This window comes from Lactuca virosa, chromosome 7 (genome assembly GCF_052849685.1).
Source record: "Lactuca virosa cultivar CGN04683 chromosome 7, Lactuca_virosa_CGN04683_v6, whole genome shotgun sequence".
NCBI classification, from domain to species: Eukaryota; Viridiplantae; Streptophyta; class Magnoliopsida; order Asterales; family Asteraceae; genus Lactuca; species Lactuca virosa.
In genome coordinates this window covers 53556324-53564900 of record NC_136432.1, presented here as the reverse complement: position 1 = coordinate 53564900, position 8577 = coordinate 53556324, and the positions used below count along the sequence as shown (strand labels likewise).

Genomic DNA, 8577 nt, shown 5'->3' with positions numbered 1-8577 from the left:
TTTTCACACTTATTTGATATTGGTTATATATATATATATATATATATATATATACATATATATATATATATATATATATATATATATATATATGCTCACAATTTAGATCATCATAAATCTGTAACTCTATACCTTAAGCACATCACCATCTCTTTGCTATTTCTCTAGCTAGCCTATCAAATGGAAAACTTCAATGCCTTCTCCTCGGACACTAATAAACCTTGTCATGATGTCGAAAATACATCAAGATTCTTACAAGTTCAAACGCAAGATGGAGAAATATGTTATCCAAATACACAACATGCATCTCCACTTTCACAACCCCAACAAATAAGTGGAATGAATTTCCAGTCCAATGTAAGCCAAAATACAATTCCCTCTGGGATTTTTTCTAGTGTCCCCATTGGAGTAAATTCATACTCCGAAGAGTTATTACAAGCACAAGAATTTGAAGAAAATAGAAGGTCACAAGCAAGGATGGCAAGAACACATAGGAAAATAGCATTGCAAATGAGTAATGTCAAGAATACTTATCCCTCATTCAATTCCGATAGAACTTCAAAAAAACTAAGGAAAAAGTTATCTTCGGAAAGAAACAAGAGCAGTGATGAAGACCATAACACAATTTATACCCCAGATAATGTGGTAAGTTTGGATATATGGAAGTTTAATATAACGAATATTGTTGTGTTATATTACCTTGTTTGTCTCATTACCCTTTTCTTTTATATGGTAAAAGAAGCTTAGGGTTGTGCTGCAAAAAATATTAACTTGTAGTGATGTTGGTGATCAAGGAAGAATATTACTTCCAAAGGTGAGTTGAAAATCTTGCTAGAACCATAAAAGATTAAAATATGAATATTAAATTAATGAATTTTTAAGTTTTTCCCCTAACCTCTCTTAAAAATGGTTTCATAATAATTTGTGATTTTGAATCAATATAATAAACTATGATATTTTTGGGGTAAAATTTCTTATTTGGTATCGGTGTTATGTCCATAATTACGACATACAATCCTAGAAAGAGGTGGAGGAAAATCTACCAGGCCTTGCTACTAGAGAGGGAGTTCTCATTGTAATGAAAGAGGTTTATTCGTATACAGAATGGAGAATGAAATACAGGTGATATCTCACTTCACCTTATTATATATATATATCCTTCCTAATAAATAAAGATTTTTTTGCCACATGTCACATTCTCATTTATTTTGCCACATGTAATTTTGTGGTTATTTTAAATTAATTTTTATTCCACATGTCATTTTATGGTTTTTTCATTTTATTAAATTGTAGATAGTATTTATATTCAATAATAAATGCATATCAATTTCATTAATGATTTTTCCTTCTAATTTCAGAATCGCCAAATTAAAGATTCATTAATATTCTTTATTTATTTATCTAAATTATTTCTTTAAATTTAAAAGAGAAAAAAAAAACACTTTAATTTTTATAATTAAGTATTTTATCACTTTTCTTATAAATTTATACTTTTCAAATGTTTAGAATTTTTTTATTTAGTTTTTTTTTTAAATAAACTCATGTAATACATGAGTATCACACCTAGTATATATATATATATATATATATATATATATATATATATATATATATATATATATATAGGCTTAGGTTATTCTATTTAAACTAATTATTGTGTTATTGTATGCATAAATGTGGGCCAATCATTTTACTTATTTTAAGAAAGTGATTAATACATATTATTAAATTAAAGATAATTGAAAAATACCATCTAATTTCATTCTAAGGGTATTTTAGACAATTGAGATAAATTTAAAAAAGGAAAATTCCATATTTTTTGGGATAATTAACTCTCTTGATTTTAAAATTCTAATTTTTTTAATCACTTTAATTTTAATTATAACGTAATTTTTATAATTAAACCCGAGTTTATTCTGTTAGAATGTCATTCTGTTAAAATCATATTCTCTAGGAATTTCAGGATATATATTTCTATTAGAATGAAATTCTATTAGAATGCCAACACCGACTAATAACAAATTTTTGGATACAACTTCAAATTTTTCATTACATTCTTAAAAATGTAAAAACTTTATATAATAGTCCATGACAATGAAATACTCACTAATAACAAACAAAACCATATGTATTATTCGACCTGAATATTCTAGCAGAATATATTATTACATATACTCCTATCATTCTATTGTAGATTATTCTATCAGAAGAATAACTCTTTCCTTTGTGAAGACCAGTGACAATTGTTCAGCCATCATCTAATCTTCAAGCCCTTGATCATCAATGAAATTAGACATTTTACGAAATTAACTGCCATGAATCAAATCATGTAATAATAATATGTGGACTTGTGAATTGCACCAAAACCAATAACCAAGAATTGTAGAACATGCATAAATTAGTGAGAAAATATCCATACTCCATTTCAACAGAATTAGAATTCATGATTCCATTCCAACAGAATTGGAATTCCTGATTCCATTCCAATAGAATTGGAATCTCACCAATATCATCCATTGAATCATCTACATAAACAAATTGATTTTTATCATATAAGAAGAAGAAAATTTGATATGGAAATAGTGACAAACTACCTTCACTTTCAAAATAGTCAAAATAGTGGTCAGATTTATAAAGTCTTTTAAAGATATAAAATGATGCCAAGAAGTAAAATGCATTTATAGTGTTACCTGCAAAGGGGAACTTTACAGGTTGAATCAGGTAGTTCGCAAATGGAAGAATGAAGTTTGAAGAGTTGTCACAGCCTTTTGCACCTAACACACCCTCCATTCATTCTTTTCTTACAATGTGCCACGTGTTGAATCGAGAGTTGCAGGCCTTGACATGTTGAGAATTTGCTACATGGATACATGTTCTTGGTGGGTTCTTTTTTGCATGGTCCTACACTTATGCAACCTTCTGTGCAAATATGTTCTAAACAATCCATGGCTTCACTCAACTGAAGACACAAGTTCTGTTCTTTCCTACGCTTCTTGCTTCTCTTCCTCAGCTGCACATTAATTTAATCAGAATCAATAATCAGATAGAAAGCAATTTATTAAACTGATTAATGTTTGATTTGTTGAACATAAACATATAAACTTTTTTTATTTGTTATTAAGACCACTTAAAGAAGAAATTAGTTTTAACAGAATACTCACCGATTCAGATTCATCGATGACCTGGAGGATTTCGAGCTCGAGGAAATGATCATTGGTTTGAAGAAACTTCCAGCCTTCAGTTTTCTAAACAGCTTTGAAGCTGTTAGACACGAGTTTTACACATTTGAGGTGAAGATTAGGTGCGTTACAGAGTCTCGCAAGTTGAAGAACATCAACTACGTTCTCAATTGTTAACCGTTCGATCAAGGCTTTGCTACAACGCGATTTCAGTTGTGGGACCAGGTAGACATGAGAAAGCGCCAAAGATGAATCCCGAATTTCTCCATGTCGTCTTCTGTGCACCTGAAAACGATGGCGTTTTAAAGATAAAGCATTTCCATCGCTAGGGTTTGCCAGGATTGCTCGGCTGCAATACTCCTCAGCCCTCTAGAAATCACCTCGCACCTGTTTGAATGAATCAATCAGATCAAAATTGGCCAATAGATCGGAAGCCAAATGAAACTTGATCTGGTAAAAGAAGAAATTGAAATCCGTGAATGATGAATATTGTAAATTACCTCAGGTATTTCGCGTAATTGCTGGGAATCAATGAATTACCTTAGGTAAATTACCATTACCACTACCGCCTCCACAGATCTTTCCACCACCGTCGCTTCCACCGGTGTGCAGGAACTCCTATGGCCATCCCGCCCCTCTGCATCGGTGGGATTGAACTTAACGAGGAAGAAGGGATGGTGGAATGGTTGGTTATGGAAGAAAATTGAGAGAAATGAGAAAGAATTCTCAGTGGCGAGATGAATTGATTTCATTCTTCAATTTTATCGGTGGAGGAGTGAAACACGATTGCCAGAATCACAACATCAATCCCTAATAATCTGGTGGTGTTGACCAAAATTATAGGGACTATTTGTGGAAGCTATTTATCAAATTACTAAAATATCATTGTTTATTTATTTAATTATTTAAATTTTTATTTAATTTTGATTGGCCCACATTTATGCATACAATAACACAATAATTAAACACCTGAACCTATATATATATATATATATATATATATATATATATATATATATATATATATATATATATCAAGTGGGTCACTTTGTTCAATAATTTCATACTTTTGTACATCCTTACTATATATGTAGACATTTGCCTGAGTAGAATATATAACATTACATGTTTTTTGTTAATAAAGGTTCTGGGCAAACCACAAGGGTAATATCTATCTCTTTGATCAATGTGGTAAGTACTAAACAAATTCATTTGAGGTTATCTACTTTATAGATGTGTGTGCAATTATGGTTAATAATTAAATATCTCTATTTTTTTGTAGATGACTTTGTGCAGAAAAATTTGTTGGAAGCTGGAGATCAGCTAAATCTTTACCAAGATGAACTAAAAAATCTTGTAAGGTTTATTATTCTGCATGTGTTTACATGTTTATATTTTTTATTAAGATATATTCTAATTATAATTGCAAAAGTAGAAAAGGTTATATTCCATACGCATATGACCTATTTATTAACTCTATAGGAACACTATTTTAACATCATTTATTGTTAACAACTTTCTTGTTGGAGGTGATCAGCCTACTTATTAATTATGTTTTAACACTAATAGAACATAACTATTTTATGATCAAAACCTAGATTTAGTTACCGATAATTGTTTCGTAGTTGTATTAATTACAATTCTAATATATTTACTTTTTATGCGTCAATTCATAGTATTTTACCATTAAGAAGAAAGAAAAACACACACCAGGACCTTGTAACAGCTACATCTCAATGACATCAAAGACAACCGAAGAGGAAGACTCCTCTTTGCGGATACTTATGGAAGAACTCGAGCATAAAGAAGAGGAGGAACCTAACACACTCAATAGTTTATACAACACTAGTGGTTTTTTCCCTTAGAGAATTTACCTTTCTCATTGAATTTTTTTAATTGATTATTACAACATCAATAACACTTCTCATCTAGGAGGTGGGGGTGAAAAAATTACATGGATTATCTTAATATTTTTTATGCATTGTTACCTTTTGAATTTTGAGTGCTTATATGTTAGAACAAACTTCAAAAGATTGTAGATAAATGTTAAATATGAAGTGACGCAACATGGATATTTGTTCTCTAAGGCCATCGATCCATGGTGTTCCAGTTTATGGAGGAAGAAATTACCAATCCACAAAGTTTTTTTTTTGGAAGAAAACTACTTTTAGATATGCCTCAAACCATAACGGGTATCTTTGTAGTATTTTCACGCTTCTCCACTACATGTCACTTTTCATACATTTGGTTGTATGTTATCCATATCCATGTGATCATACTAGACATAATAAACTATTATTCAAATCCAAATCATGAATATTTTATTACATTTGCTCCGACATAATAAAGGGTATCTTTGATATGTTCCTATTTATATCACTACCACTTACAACAGTTGATATATTGCTTAACATGAATATAGTTTTTCCATTCGTTATATGTAATCATATCTTACTTACCATCCATATCTCCAATATTCCCATTCAGATTGTCATATCACCTCTTCATTCTATATAGTCTTCTTATACATCATCTAAATATATACCCTCAAATAATTCCGTACTTCTATCCTATAATCATTCAGTCTCTTCATATCCAACACTTTTAAATCCACCATTTTCTCCTCTTTAGCTATAAACATCCCTGACAACTCCATTACAACCATGCCATCATATGATTACCCACAAAAAGGATAATGCTCGACATTCCAAACAATTTTCTAATCATATTAATCTTCAAACATTTCAAGCTATTCCTGACACTAACCGTCCATAAATAATCAAGATAAAAAAACATGTCTGGTGTGATGTTTGTAGTATGAAGTTTCTGATAGGTTTTATACAAACAATCCTATGTGTGCATGCAACCCTAATTGGATCTATGTTTTCACTATAAGACATACAACTATATGAACACAAAATAAACCCTAGCATGTTTCTATAATTTTCGAAAATCATATAGAAGTGTAGTAGACATACCTTTGTTGTTATATTGTAATAACAACTAGTTTCCTTGATCTCTTGAACTCTTGAAAGCAAGCACCACAATTGTAGTGCCTCTAATGGCTCACAAACACCTTGAAGCAAGAAGGCAATTAAGAGAGAGAGGGAGGATACTAATTTTCGGCCCTAGGGTTTCTCTTGGAATCAAGTGGCCGAAAATTGAAGCATAGGGCATCTATTTATACTGTAGGGTGCTAGGGTTTCAGTCTAAACCCTAATGGATAGCTTAGCCACCAAGCAGCCCAAGGAACCTTCTGGAATGAGGCCCTTGGACGAAAATATGATGATCCCTCATCATAATTTCGTTCCTCCTTATCCCATTAGGTTTCCCAGCCCAAAACTCAACTATCACACATTTGACAGTTTATACCCTTTTATTTAATTAATCTCTTTTAGTCACCAAATTAATTCCTAATTAATTTATGACTAATACTAATTAAATAAATATGATTTCTCCTTTAATATATCATTCTTATAACATATTAATAAACCATAATATCTTCTCTCTCATATCAAATTACCTTGTCAAGTTGCTTTGGTGAAGGCAACCCAAAAGGACCATGCACACTCGGATCAAGTACATACCAAATATAGTTACGGACTTAGACACTAATCCAACAGTCTCCCACTTGGATAAGTCTAGTAACTATATCTCACATATGACTTCCGTATCCGATTAGCAATCGTAGCTTTCAATAGCCGCTGTCAACTCTGACCAATAATCTGTCCTTCAGATAAGGGATCGTATAATCCTCTGTTCTAGATATCATGCTAACAATACTTATTGTTCAGCATTTTGTTTCTCGATCTCTGATTTGTTCGACATAGAACTCAGTTGAACACATCAACTTCGTCCTGACCGGGCCCGGCACATAAGTCAAACCAAATCATCAAGTGGCCAAGATATCGCTTTTATTATCATAGAATAAAAGGAACAGAAAACGTCGACTTATATGCTTTTATCATTTACTAGCTAAGCCATACACAATAATGCGTTTTATAACATCAAGTTACTGATGCGTTTTCGCATTATCAATGTATAATCAACTAGCAAATAATAACCATATCTCTAGGTTTAAAGATTATATGATATTATCATCTTGCGATCACTTGTGATAACATTCATGAAGCGATGCCAGCAAGTGCGGGTCTATTCCAATGCTCAATACAAATTTCATAAGCACTCATAAACTTTGCAGCAAACCTTTGCTATGTCTAAAACTTTTCAGACAATCTACAAACAAATTTATGACAATCTTCCTTCATATCTACTTCCAATATATGAGCGATTGTGGACTGTTCGAATAATCTTATTATTCAGGAAGTCAAAACATGCAAAATTGAAACAATAGATAAATAATCAACACAAGATAGAAACTTTCTTATAAATAACACACCTTTATTTAATCATCAAATGTTGAATATAAGATCATCCATTACAAGTTTCCTACCTATCTAATCTAAACTAATATCGTCCTTTAGCCCCACGCTCCTAGCGTGCTGCAAATGCTTAACCCTACTAAGTCCCTTCGTAAGGGGATCTGCTGGGTTATCTTCCGACGATACCCTCTTCACAACAAGGAGTCCCTCTTCTACCCGATGTCTAATAAAATGGTATTTCCCGTCAATATGTCGAGATTTGCCATGATCCCTTGGTTCCTTGGTTAAGGCAACTGCTCCTTCATTATCACAGAAAATTTCCATGGGCTCCTTTATGGATGGCACAACTCCAAGGTCTCCAATGAAGTTCTTCAACCATATAGCCTCCTTTGACGCCTCGCTTGCCGCAATGTACTCTGATTCGCACGTTGAATCAGCTACGGTTTCTTGCTTGGAACTTTTCCAAGTCACTGCTCCTCCATTCAGGGTAAAGACCCAGCCCGACTGTGATCGGTAATTATCCCGATCTGTCTGGAAACTAGCGCCACTGTACCCTCGCACCCTTAAGTCATCACTCCCACCGAGGACTAGAAACCATTCCTTGGTCCTTCGTAGGTACTTAAGAATATTCTTGACAGCAATCCAATGTGCCCTACCAGGGTTCCCTTGATATCTGCTGACCATGCTCAAAGCGAAAGCCACATCAGGGCGAGTACAGGTCATAGCGTACATAATCGAGCCAACTGCGGAAGCGTAAGGTACTCGGCTCATATCAGCTATCTCTGCCTCTGTACTCGGGCTCTGAGTCTTACTCAGTTTGGTATTGCATTGGATTGGTAACTCCCATTTCTTGGAATTTTCCATACTAAAACGTTTTAGTACCTTTTCCAAGTATGTATCCTGACTGAGTCCTATCAGTCTCTTGCTTCTGTCTCTTACTATCCTTATTCCCAGAATATATGCAGCCTCTCCGAGGTCCTTCATAGCGAAACACTTCCCAAGCCAGGACTTGACCT

The 8577-nt window shown here is 32.9% G+C and overlaps 1 pseudogene; it reads right to left on the bottom strand.

Annotated features, from left to right (window-relative positions):
* Positions 1-2686: 2686 nt before the first annotated feature.
* On the bottom strand, positions 2687-3460 carry LOC145125968 (BTB/POZ and TAZ domain-containing protein 1-like; annotated as a pseudogene).
* Positions 3461-8577: the final 5117 nt, after the last annotated feature.